General features: G+C 33.7%; 1 long non-coding RNA gene and 1 pseudogene across 1 annotated transcript; both read right to left on the bottom strand.

Moving 5' to 3' along the window:
* Positions 1-773: 773 nt before the first annotated feature.
* LOC142619539 (uncharacterized) lies at positions 774-3,343 on the bottom strand (annotated as a pseudogene).
* Positions 3,344-7,573: 4,230 nt separating this feature from the next.
* LOC142619543 (uncharacterized) lies at positions 7,574-10,358 on the bottom strand. The gene is made up of 2 exons (XR_012841513.1): positions 10,139-10,358; positions 7,574-7,923 (listed from the first exon to the last, which is right to left on the bottom strand). It is a non-coding gene; the product is annotated as an uncharacterized LOC142619543 (long non-coding RNA).
* Positions 10,359-11,371: the final 1,013 nt, after the last annotated feature.

The following is an 11,371-nucleotide window of genomic DNA, read 5'->3' as shown; positions in this document are numbered from 1 at the left end:
TTCTGTTAAACTTCTATTAAATAAAAAAATTGAAATTTCTCTTCCTTATGAAAAGGTTGTTATATAATTCGATTGTTTTTATTTTTCCCCACGATAATCCAAAATATTTCATTTGTGTCTTGTGGGTCACATTAAATAATTTTTTAACAGAAAATTTTGGCTCCAACCAAAGTCACATTAAATAATTTTTAACATGACTTGGCTCAAATTGGCTAGAGGGTAATGATAAGAAGATAAATGAAGTTTAGAATAGCGTACTTTTTGCTTTTTAATGGAAGGTTGAAATTTGCCTAATTGATTTTCAATTTAAAAGGATTTAGAGCAGAATTATCTAGTCTTTGAAGCAAAAAAAAGAAAAAAAAAAAAAAAAAGAAAGATAATTTCTGCTATGCTGCAAAACATGAGCATTTGATTTCATCCAAGGTTAGGCAAAACATATTAAATTAGTAACATTTACTAATGAGAAATCTCATTAGTACTTTTTTTTTGTTCAATAAATGTCATCATTGAAACTCTCATATAGCTCATGATGCAAGTCCATTTGCAAAGTCAAAAAATTTTATGAAAGGGTTCCCACTGAATTTTTAGATTACATTTTCAATCTTCAGATATTATAGAATCTCCAAAAAAGATATCTTCGGATATTCAAAATAATTTTAAACAATTACATCTAAAATCAGCAATAGGTCTTCAACTGTTTTTTAAATCCAACCCCCCCTCCCCCACCCCGCGGCAGCCCTCCTTCATTTTCCCTTTTTTTTTCTCTCTCTTTTTCAACGAATGCGGAGAGCTTTCTCTTCCTATCCTATCCCTAACAATTTTTGGGCATTTGCAATACCTTCTAGATCTGCAATACAATAAATCACATAAACTACATTACACATAAAAAAATCAGCTATTTTGTAACAATCATCAATGCATTAATGGAAGGGAAACATGCCAAAGGTTTGATCACATGACACCATTTTTTTTTTTTTTTTAAACTTTTAAAGAACTTGGGTGCAATCATGAGACCAAGATTAGCTTCTTCTTCTTCTTCTTTTCATAATAAGCATGAGACCAGGTTAGCTATTCTTTGAAAAGATCAAACCAAAATATAGAATCAAGTGAAATGTCTACCAATTCTAAGTTTAAAAGTTTTGCAATGTAAAATACATGATTGGACATTGAAAATCTCTCCAAACCAGTTGTATTCCCTGAATTTATATAGTTCTTAGTCCTTCTAAAAGATGTAGGAGTCAAGCCCATTGTAACTTCCAGTGAAGTTATAAAAGGAAGACTAGGAAAAAGAACCCTCAAAAGTAATTAAGAGTGACATCATTATCTTGTTCAATCTTTGTTGCCCATAAATGGCACAAAGATATCAAAACTCACCAAAGAACTGCGTGAAAATGCGCGTGAAGAAGTTCAAGTTGCGGGAAACATTGTAGGCCATGGCAGGCGAAAGAGGTTTCACAATGGTGTCAATGCTGAATACTTGTTGAAGAAACTGCATACACAAAACTCAAAATATCATATCACAAACTCAATTATGAACAGATTTAGATGCAAAATTATACAAAGTAAGCAAATGAAAGAAGAAAAGAGGAGTAAAAATATTATTGAGAGCCAAACAAACATAGATGTAAACTGTATAATTCCAAGCAGTGAGTGATGGATAGGCTATAAAAGTGTCAATCAACAGAAAAACAGAACATGACAATAAAGACCATATCAATTAATTGATATACATCCTACAGACATGCCCTTGCCCATAATAACAATGTGGATATTGATGGCATTCACACACAAACCAAAAAACCCTCAATCAATTTCAGTGATCTACATCATAGAAATCACAAACACGTAACCTCTCTTCATAAAACTGAGGCTTCAACCATATTAAGAATCAACTATATGAAGCCTCAATAATAAGAGGCTTCAACCTCATGTTAGTTGCGTTACTACTTATAAAAAAAGCTTAAACTATTAAGAAATAGTAGATTTAATCATTTAACCATTATTGCAACACTTTCTCTAACATGTGGGTTTATACTCCCCTTTAATAAATAAAGCCCAAAAGATTTGATTTTTAACATTTTTTTTGAATGAGAGGGTAGAGCAAAGATAGGGTTCAAACTCAAGACCACCTACTTTGATACTAAACTATCTGATGTCCCAAAAGTTTGAAGTGTTAGAAAATAGCGAGCTTAATCATTTAACCATTATTCTAACTGTTTGAAACAAAATGACCTGCCAGGGTCTATCAACTTGAAACTCTATATTGGACAAAAGTTCTCATCTGCGACAAGAATAAAAATTTCTTCTTTCTTTCCTTCTGTTTTCAGTTTTCTCTGCTGGGTAGAAGTTATCAACCACTACTACAATGGGTTTTCCCCAGTTGTATTTCTAATTTGGTTTATTATAGTAGAGATATCATTGAGTTGCAACACATTGGCCAACTGGTAGGAGCTCACATTCCCAATTTATCCTTAAACAAATTAACAATCTCTCATATAACACATAACTCAAATCTATTAAAACACAATTGAGAACAACCAGGAATCCCCCAACACTGCAAAAGGGTACACTACTAATGACAAAGACATGAACTTTAAACAACCAATAGCAAGTAATCAAGAAACTAAGAATTGGGTAACCAAAAATACACAAATTAAACCAAGTAATCCAGAATTTTCTCAACTGGGTAACCAAAGAAACACAATTTAAAGCAAGTAATCATGAAACTAAGGATTGGGTAACTAAAGAAACAAAGTTTAAAGCAAGAAATCAAGAAACTAAGAATTGGGTAACCAAAGAAACAAAATTTAAAGCAAGAAATCAAGAATTCTCTCAACTGGGTTAGCAAAATATTAAAAACAAAAACCAAGAAACAGAAATGAAAATCAAGAAAATAGAGACCTGGTAGTTACGTTGAATGCTGTAGCAAAGCTGGGGGTCAATCTCGACGAGGGATTCATCATCGTAATCGTCATGGTTGTGGCGTTTGGACTCGTCTTTCTCCTTGCGAAGCACGTGCATTACTGACTCAGTTTCAGGAACTCTTCTGCTTTGTGACTTTGAGCTTCGCGTCTTGAAACTCTTCGGCGGCTTCCTCTTTGCCCCTCCATGGCGCCGATGACATCAACTTCTTCTTCCCAATTGCCATTTTTATTCAATCGGAGTTTACACACACAGAGATAGAGAGAGAGAGAGGTGAGGTGTTGTTTTGTTTGCATAGGTGATAAGGTTTGTGTTCAGCTATGTGGGTTATTATTGCTTGCATTCTATGTTAGGTTTAGGTTAAGTCCATTCCTGTTTAGTGTAACCTTTAATTAAGAGGGAATCGTTATAGACTTGCTTCAGTATTGGCACTTATTCGGTTCAAAAAAGTATTGGCACTTATTCCAATAATTGGTGTTTAGTAGAGTAATTTGAGATGAGATTTTTATAATTTTTTGAAATAAGTGTGGATAAAAAAGTGTGTAAAAAAATGTATAATATTATTTAAAATGTGAAAATGTGAGTTTGGGATTACACAACAAACAAGCCCTGAAGATTGTTGAACTTGTTTACTTTTTTCTTAATTAACTTTTTCTCTCTTGATTTTGTGTAAGTCAGTGTTTTTCCTTCATAGTTAAAGTTTTATTGGTAGCTGCATTATCTTTTTTTTTCCTTTCCTTTCGACACATTAAGGGTATGTTTGAAAACCACTTATTGCTAAAAATTAAAAACTGAAAACATTGTAGCAAAATAATTTTTAAATTTGTGATTAGTATTGTGGGATCCAATTTTAAAGTTATATTTGCTAAATTTCATACTTGCGAGTCCTGTAAATAGTATACAAGACCTACAGAAAAAAACGCAGACGCGCAAAGCAACGCAAATTTGTTGCTCTCCAAACCCAGCCCAATTTTAAGTTCAAAATATAATTTTGCTAGTCGTGCTTTAGCTTCATTATTGGCACTTATTCCAACTCTCATCTGTTCTATTTCCTTGATCAAATAACATTGCTGTACACCTAGCTAATTTAATATGCATAGTATTAAACGTTATGGATCTGTACAATTGGTAAAAGAGTCACCCCCATTCTTGAAGCAACTCATTTAATCCAAAAACATTATTTAAAAAAAAACATATTTTTATAAAATAAGAAATGATTAGGGTAGTTTTGGATCAGTGATTTGTGTTGGCAGCCCCCTTGATGTAGGATTGTTGGACTTGTTCATGAGGAGAAACTGTCACATGGCCCAGAGACAAGAAGACAAGTGCAGTTCATTGTATGCTTTTGATTTTCGCTCTAGCTAATAGATTGCAAGGTAAAATCTGCACTCTTGTTGCATTTTAGTGCATCTTTTTAAACTTTTTTGTTAAAATTACAAAAGCAATATATGCATGGCACTCCAAACATTATTATTGCACTTGATTAAATTTGTCATTACTTATTATATGTATTATATATGAACTCATGTATAGATCACAATCAGAATGATTAGTCTAGCTAGACATGGCATCTAACTTCCTTGTTGAAGGTTTTCTATGATTGTGTGCTAACATTCAACCAAAAAAAATGCTCTTTTTTCTAATAAAGAGATCGGGTGATTTTTCTATTCTTTTTTTTTTTCTCTAAATTTTTATTTATTTATTTTTGAAAGAGTTTCAATACATAACATCCGCTCCTGAGAGTAACTCTTTATCATCAAACCAAGACATTAATTGGTTTTTGGTATAGGCGGGGATTGAAATTTTTATTCTAATGTAAGATATCAATCATAGAAGTCACTAAAATGATTTGTCTTAGTTGTTCGAGGACATTATTATTGTAATTCTCATAATGCAACAAACTCTACAATCAAGTCGCAGTGGTGAATGTTCAAAATTTCAAACATTAGGAGTTTGATTATAACTTACTTTTTTATGAGGAATTGATGTGGATATGCAAAATTTCAGCATTGACCAAATCATTAAACCGAGTTCTTGACATATCAAAATAATGTCAACATTGTTCATAATTGATTGATCCATGGGTCAACTAAAAAAAGGATCTGCATCAGCATAAGTTATGTTTTTGGTAATTTGCCTAATATATCATCATTAGAAACCTAAGCTTGTACCTTCATGTAAATAGATGTGTGATAACCAACTACATAAAAAGTTCTCACAGGAGACAGCCTTCAAAGCTAAAAGCATTTAGTTTCAATTTTTCCTCACCAAAACAGTGTTATGAATGACTATATATTGCTCGATTGTTAGACATGCCGTGATGGTTCAGTGATTTACAATAATTGAAAATTGAATAGTAAGTAGTAATAAGTGGCCTTAGCTATGTGCTGCTTTATTCTACAATGTAAAGGAAATCATCATTCATGTCACCGTCCTATGTAATGCTTGTGTAGAAGCATCTTATTTCAATCCCGCTTAAAGAGTAACAACTAACATCCTTTTCTCTACCTTTTGTTACTGGGTTATATATATATATATATATATATATATATATATATATATATATATATATATAAAAGATTAATGATTTACAACTCTTTTAATATGAAGCGGCTGTTTAATTATATAAGTTTATACCATATGACTTTTGTGCTTTTGCCCCTTGATGTACTAGAAAGTTTTTCCACCTTTTTAAAAACTTTCGCAAATCAAATTATTGGCTGAAAGTTGTCCATACCCATTTTAGATTGTAACCAGGCAAAAGCTGAAATGAACCAAATGACCTATCTCTTACTTAATTGGGTTAGACCTTGTCAAAGAGACTCGACAAGAATTAGAATTGAAGGACAGCAGTAGACATAGAGAAACCTGACCATAAAACAAACTTGATTATATATTACCGACCATAACATCTGAGGCAAAATTGTCTTAACAGTACTCAGACTTGAGAAGGCAAGCAAATATGTAGACAAGGTTGAAAAATGTAGAAGGTAGCCTGCTTAGGTAAGCCCTCCTATTGTACTTGCTATCATTGTTGTATTATATCTATAAATTAAGTTTTCTCACAGTCTCGAATGTATTAAATTTCACAGTGGAATGATGCTACACTTTGATAACCATTGTCATTCATTTTTGAAAATTTTAAAATCTTTATATAATATTTGGGGTTTCCCTTAGATAAGTCAAAAGAATCTGCATCTTTTAATAGGTATTTAAAGATATCTTTACTCTTCGTCTTTGGAAACAGGATTTGGTTAGGGAACAATACTCTCTTGAAGTTGCTGCTCAATTTTTAGCCACCCCTATCTCAAGGTGAGGAGCTACTAATAAGCTGATATGGCCTCAATGTAACACATGGTTGATATAAGGTCATAATTAAGCTATTATTGAAAGTGGGGGGAATTCAGGTAATGAATTCTCAAGGGAAGGTCATAGCTCTTAGATGGAGGCATCTGTGGGGATTGAAGCTTCCTTTGAAGTTTATAACTTTTGTGCGGAAGTTTTGGCATGAAGACTCATTAACACATAATAGTGAAATGAAACATAGTGAGTGATAGTGAGTGTTATGCAATAAAAAAGAGGAAAACTAGGATTATTTATTCCTGAAGTGCATCTTGCTTGGGCTGTATTGTTTGGATTAGATTTGAGCGTTAGAACTAAATTCATTTCTCCTTGCTCTTTGAAGCAGTGGTTGGCTCAATGGATAGAGGATCCAAAATTTTAAAAACTGGAATATTTGGTGTTCTCTAGATTGATGTTTAAGGGTGCAAAAAAATCTGCTTAAGAAGTTCTAATGCTTTGCTTTGCAGGTATGCACAAGTCTTTAATGCACAACAGCAAGATCAGAGTAACTGCAGGAAAGTACCAAGGCAAAAGTGTCCAGGTGTGGCTAACTATTGTGGGACACTAGCAGAGATGGAGGGTGGTTTTGGTTATGTAACCAAATCCAGCGCTGGCAGTCTGTTGTTGTTCTTCCATATGCAACCAAATGGCATGCAGCTAGATCAGATGCCCAGCTATACAGCTTGGTTTTTGCAGATTTGTTTCGATAATTTGAGAAAGAAGGTTCCTTGGCAACTTGTTATGCTGATTGAAGACCTCAATTGCATCAAATTTGGAGAACGCTAGTGGTTATATATGTTGTGCATAAGAGAGTCACTGTAGATGTTGGGTCCTTGGCTACTCTTGCTTCAAAGTCCTATAAACATTTTTGGACTCTACTACTAGCCAACTCTTCTGACATTATTGTATCAGAAAACCAAACCCAAAAAGAAGAAGAGGAAATTATCTTTACACCTTTTATGGACTAATTTATGCCTTTGGCACATGTCTGCTTGCAATCATTAGAAGCAACAAATCCTTTTCCTCTGCAATTTATTGGTAAGATTTTTCTTTTTCTTTCTTTTTTTCCTCCCGTCATCTTCTTTTCAGACATTTAGGAGTTTGGTAGAATATATATAATGTCAAGTTTGAATGGAAATGGGTGCTATCACTTGATTTTCTCATCAACTCGTAACATTAATAGCATTGCTCTTAAATTATGCATGTTTTTACAATATGACTTTTGTGCTTTTGACATGCTTTTAAGGCCTCTTTCTAACAGTGTGATTTATTTTGTTTAAAAAGTATACTGGCTGTTGCATGCTAGGAATTGTTGAAATCAAGCAGGCAGGTTTGTTGTTGATCTTATTGACACAAGTTTAAGTGAGGACATTAAGCTTTGGAACCAGTTATGTAGGTTATAATTACCTTCTAAACTACTAAACTAATCAGACTTCATTAGCAATACAAACTAATCAGACATTGCTACTAATTAAACTACCAAACTACTAAACTTGGCTTTAACTACCTTCCAGCTATACTTAACAATCAAATACACAGTCAAGACCCCAATTTGATCAAATTTGTCTTTCTAACTTGCTATGCATGAAAGGAAAATGTTTGAAACAGCAGGACCGGCCATCGTCTATCACTTGAAACTCTAGTGTACTACAGTTGTACCTAGAAAAAAATGACTTTAAAAAGTTGCGCATTAGCAAATATGCTAAAAAGATGAAAGCTAAAAGCAGATCCAACACGCACTCAGCCAGTCAGCCATTGTATTATAGACTATAGTTCTCATTAACTAGTAGAATAGATTTGTTCTTTCTTTTCTGTTTATCAATTTTCTCTGATGGCAAGAAGTTCTTATCCTCTACTAATAATTTGGTTTGTTGTGGTAATACTAAGGTTTTAAGTTCCTTAATTCAGAGTCATACTCATATCACAGAGTTACAACACATTGCCAACTGGTAAGAGCTCACATTCCCAAATGATCCTTAAACAAAAACATTAACAACCTCTCATATAACACATAACTCAAATCTATAAAAACACAATTAAGAACCACCAGGAATCCCCCAACACTGCAAAAGGGTATACTACTAATGACAAAGACACGAACTTTAAACAACCAATAGCAAGTAATCAAGAAACTAATAAATGGGTAACCAAAGAAACACAATTTAAAGAAAGTAATCAAGAATTCCCTCAATAGCACCCACAAAATAGAGACCTAGTAGTTACCTCGACAAGGGAATCATCAATCGTTATCATCCTGGAACTCTTTTGTGGCACCGATGACATTAACTTCTTCTTCTTCTTCGTTGTTGTCATTTTCATTCAATTGCTGTTACAGAGAGAAAGAAAGTATTGTGGGAAACTCGGAACACGTTATAGAAAGAGTTATTACCGTGAGAATTGTTTGGTCAACGCTTCTATCACACAAGCTTTATGAAAACCAAAAAGGACATAATGGACTGAAGTGGACCGAATAGGACCAAAGTAGACTGAATAGACCGAACGGTACCGAATAGAACCGAAGTGGACCGACGAGGACATAATAGGCCGAATAAGACTAATATGGACCGAATAAGACCGAATGGACCCAAGTAGACCCAATAAGACTGAATAATTCAGAAGTGAGTTTAATTGGTCAATAGTTTGATTTGTTCAAACGTAGGCTTAATAAGTCTCTATATAATTTTAAAGTCATGATATTTGAAATATCCTAAATTTGCAAGAGCAAATATTTTGTTTTTGATTGTAGGGTTAAATACATAGTTGGTCTTTAAACTTTATAGCCTATAAAAACGTTTAGTCTATAAAATATAAAACGATTGCTTTTAGTAAAATGATATGATCAAACTAAAAACAAAGCGTGTACATGATTGGCTTAGGTTTGAGAAACCTTTTATTCTATATTGACCTCATCAAAGCCAAAAATTTCTCATCCAAGCTAACATAACCCAAAATAACTCTAAAAATCAACTCAACCCAACCTGTAAGGGTCAGATTGGAGCCATTTGGTAAGGTCTAATAAAAAATTATCATTAAATCATTTAAATTCATTATTGAAAAAATTTACAATTTAGCCTAATATTTGAATTGTATTAAAAAACTATCAAAATATTAAAATAAATAAAACCATTAAATTCATACCAAGTCTTTGTTTTTAATTTAAAAAAGATAATAATCAACCAGACCCAAAGGCCAAAGTCGTAATTTCGATATACAATTTTACGAGTGGTGTCAGTAGAAAGAAATTATTTAAGCAAAGCTGAACAAGTGAAAAAATGTGAGTTGCGAAGGACATTGAACATCTTAACCGAACTATATGTCTGAGAGAAGTGGCGGAAGGTTACGAAGCGAAGAGAACCCGTAAAGACTATGATGGGGCTGAAAGCTCTAATGACAAACCTCACCCAAAAAGGATTGCAAGACTCCTAGAAATTATGGCCCACGGTAACTCTGACTGGGAGGAGTCAAGTGAGTACAAAGACTGTAGTGAAGACTGAAGAGCTGAGTGAAATGATTGTTGTGGTAATACTAAGGTTTTAAGTTCCTTAATTCAGAGTCGTACTCATATCACAGAGTTACAACACATTGCCAACTGGTAAGAGCTCACATTCCCAAATGATCCTTAAACAAAAACATTAAGAACCTCTCATACAACACAACTCAAATCTATAAAAACACAATTAAGAACCACCAGGAATCCCCCAACACTGCAAAAGGGTATCTACTAATGACAAAGACACGAACTTTAAACAACCAATAGCGAGTAATCAAGAAACTAATAAATGGGTAACCAAAGAAACACAATTTAAAGCAAGTAATCAAGAATTCTCTCATCAGCAAAAAAAAAAAACCCACAAAATAGAGACCTAGTAGTTACCTCGACAAGGGAATCATCAATCGTTATCGTCTTGGAACTCTTCTGTGGCTTCCTCTATTTGCCCCTCCATGGCGCCGATGACATCAGCTTCTTCTTCTTCGCTGTTGTCATTTTCATTCAATTGCTATTACAGAGAGAGAGGTAGCGTTGTCGGAAACTCAGAATACGTTATAGAAAGAGTTTACCGTGAGAATTGTTTGGTAAACCTATTGTTAACGCTTCTATCACACAAGCTATATGAAAACCAAAATAAGCTAAAAACAAAATAAGCTATTTACACAACTTGGACCAAAATCATTTTAAAGCCGAGAAGGGCCAATTGGCCCAATTCATGAACTCGCCGTAAGACCAAACTGGCCTAGGCCTAGAAACAGTCTTTAGTTTAACATAAGATTGGGCCCTATCCAAAATGAGCTCAATTTATACGAAAATGGCTAGGCCTAAAAGCATTGACTTTTGCTTTTAATAAGATTATGTCCAACCCAAAATGAGTTAAAAGTTCAAAAATCGGCGTTCGGTCAAAAGTGTTTGAGCCTAACCAATAACGTAAACGTTGAGCCCGCAACTACATAAACCCAACACTTCTGGACCTGGTCAAGAAAAATAGAATTGTAGAACAAGTTTGAATTGGGATAAATTTGAAATTAGAGATTAAACCAAAGTAAAATTTAAAAAAAAAAGGAACAAATTTCAGTCAAACTTGAAGAGTTCAATTTCTATTTTAGCCTGTAGTTATTTTTTTTTTTTTTTTTGGGAATCAATTGCGATTGATTTCAAGATGGAAAGATGACAAAATTTTCATCTCTTTGACGCCCCAAATCAGCAGGGGACCAATTTGCTATCAAGGACAGAAAAAAAATCATGGGGTTGCTGCCACCAACCCTCCCTAGCTGACTTGTTTTATGTGGACTTGGGCTTTGTTTTAGTTCATACTTCATAGTTCATACAACCTTGGTTGCAGCAAGTCTTGCATAATGTGTGAACGTGAGAGAGAGAGGGATGAGTGTTAAGAGAGAGGGGTGAGAGAGAGGAGTGAGAAACACTAACTGGACGGGACGCTGAACTACTGCACCAGTTATACTCTCCGGATGATAGGGCTCTCATCAATTTGTTGTAAAATTGTTATGAAAATATTTTGGACATAACATTTTTAATTTATTTATCAACTTTATAACCTCTAATTTGTCTTAACAATTATTTTCAAGGAAATTTTTCTTTTGATATTTAATACTA

Source organism: Castanea sativa, chromosome 12 (assembly GCF_040712315.1).
Source record: "Castanea sativa cultivar Marrone di Chiusa Pesio chromosome 12, ASM4071231v1".
Taxonomy (NCBI): domain Eukaryota; kingdom Viridiplantae; phylum Streptophyta; class Magnoliopsida; order Fagales; family Fagaceae; genus Castanea; species Castanea sativa.
The sequence above is the reverse complement of the archived record's forward strand: the minus strand, read 5'-3'. Positions and strand labels throughout refer to the sequence as shown.